Consider the following 2,557-nt stretch of genomic DNA (forward strand, 5'->3'; position numbering starts at 1 on the left):
GATTAAGGCAAACCTTGGGTGGGAAAAAATCGTTTACTCACTCAAAAAATAGATTATTTAAATGTCAAACAAAGTGGAACATGATAATTTTTGAAGGCTTAAATAAATATAGAATAATAACAAGAAATCATCAAGGACTCCAGCAATATTGAACTACCCAACATAAAGACGAAAGTGATATATATAAATATGGTATTAATAGACACCACCCAAAGAAGCCGACTTACAGAAGTCATAAAATTCTCAATCCAAGTCCAAACTACCTTAGACTTGCTGATTTTCTGAAATATCATGGGTGCCAAAAGTGTTCAAGAACTGAGCATGAATGGCCAAGAATTACCTCAAAACTATATCTACAAAGACAGTGATGGAGGAATCTTTGATGCTTCTCTACCGATCATGGAGATCCCAATTATTGATATTGCTCTCATCACCTCTCCATCATCCAGTAAAGAAGAACTTGAAAAGCTTCGTTCAGCTCTCAGTTTCTGGGGTTGTTTCCAGGTCTGGTTTTTTTAACTATGAATAATCTTTAAAGAAAGTATATCTCACTTGGTTCAATTTACTTTCTGCCACAGACATGATGTTGCATCGGCTGAGCCATTAAAATGTGTGAAGCTACACAATACTTACTCAAATATTTAAGCCATCTCATCCCAATCACAAAGATTTATATTATGAGCTCGGATATCCATCTCAGCTTCCCCTTTGCCTCTTGGTTTTTTGAATTAATATTTGAACTTTAAAAAATTTGAGGATGCTTTAAAATATAAGACATAAAGAAATTTGAAGCTATAAGAGATGAAACTAAGTAAATTAAAAGTTAAAACCCTATAAACACTGATTCGTCCAGAATTCATCTTTGTATTGATTAATGTTGATCTTGCATTAATTGCTTTTACTATTATACTTTGAGCATTTGAGTTGCAGGCAATGAATCATGGTATAGAAAAAACATTTCTGGACAAAGTGCGTGAAGTCACCAAGCAATTCTTTGCACTTCCACAAGAAAAGAAGCTAAAATACACCAGAGAAGATGGTGGAATTGAGGGATACGGAAATGATATGATTGTTTTGGAGAATCAAACACTTGATTGGACTGACCGATTATATCTTTCTGTAAGTCCAAAAGATCAGCGACAACTCAAATACTGGCCTGAAAACCCTGAAACTTTCAGGTAATTTAGTTGTTTATTCATAATGTATAAGCAAAGAATTTATCACTGCAACAAAAGAAAAACTGTCACAGGACGTTTGGTACATTCTGATTCTGTTTCTCTTTTAATAGAAATGAGCACTATTTTTGCTCACAAATTGAATGATGGATTATGCATGCTAACCTTGTTTGTTGTATTAATACAGGGAAATTCTACATCAATATACTGAGAAGACAGAAGTGATGATTGAAGTCATCTTTAAGGCCATGGCGAGGTCATTAAGTTTGGATGAAAACAAGCTTTTTGGATATGTACGGAGAACGAGCCACATTAGTTGCAAGATTCAACTTGTATCCTCCATGTCCAAGGCCTGATGCGACTCTCGGTCTGAAGCCTCATGCAGATGGATCAGCTCTCACCATTCTCCTGCAAGACAAAGAAGTAGAAGGCCTCCAATTCCTGAAAGACAATCAATGGTACAGAGTTCCAATCATTCCTGAAGCACTTGTTGTTAACGTCGGCGATCAGGCAGAGGTAATCAGGCTCATTGTATAAGATTGAGCTCTCTTTTATAAGAATTCTCAAAACATGATCATTGTGGTATTATTTTCTTGATTTAGTGTTTGTGGACTGCAAAATTTAAAGAATTTAAAGTCATTTAAGTTTTGGATGATGCACGCAGATAATGAGCAATGGAATTTTCAAGAGTCCTATGCACAGAGTGGTGACAAACAGAGAAAGAGAAAGAGAAAGAATTTCTTTGGCCATGTTCTTTACTCCGAATTCCGATAGAGAGATTGAAACTGTGAATGGATTGGTAGATGAGACAAGGCCAAGACTATACAAGAAGGTGAAAGATTATTGTAGCTTCTATTTTCAATATTACCAGCGAGGTTTAAGGCCAATTGAAGCAGCAATGATTTAGCTTTCTTTGAGTAGCCGGTTTGTTTGTATTGTGGGTTTGATTGGTGCTTGTACGCTTTGGTTTTCGGATTTCCGGTTCAAACTGGTTAATTGGTTTTGAACACTCTAGTTTATACATTTTTGTTTCTAAATGGGCAAACATTAGTAGAGTTGCCAGTTCTATTATGTTATTGATTAAAGAAAATATATATTTGCTATTGAGTTTGTGTGGAAGAATTTGAGTTTCAGTTAAAAAATATATAATTTGTTATTGAGTTTATATTAGAGTTTGTCTTCATACCATTTAATCTATCACCAATTTGTTAATTTAAGATAATAATGGTATGTTTGATACACGACATTACATAGCATTAAGCAAAATGCATTGTGTTCTATAATGCTATATAAAATGTTATCTCATATTTGATAAAATATGGAATTGTATTATTTTTATATTATATTATGTTATGTTTGGTGTACATTGTATAGTATTGTTT

The 2,557-nt window shown here is 33.9% G+C and overlaps 1 pseudogene; it reads left to right on the forward strand.

Annotated features, from left to right (window-relative positions):
* The first annotated feature begins 218 nt into the window (after nucleotides 1-218).
* LOC116110746 lies at nucleotides 219-2,302 on the forward strand (annotated as a pseudogene).
* Nucleotides 2,303-2,557: the final 255 nt, after the last annotated feature.

Source organism: Pistacia vera, unplaced genomic scaffold, assembly GCF_008641045.1.
Source record: "Pistacia vera cultivar Batoury unplaced genomic scaffold, PisVer_v2 Contig612, whole genome shotgun sequence".
In the NCBI taxonomy this organism is placed as follows: domain Eukaryota; kingdom Viridiplantae; phylum Streptophyta; class Magnoliopsida; order Sapindales; family Anacardiaceae; genus Pistacia; species Pistacia vera.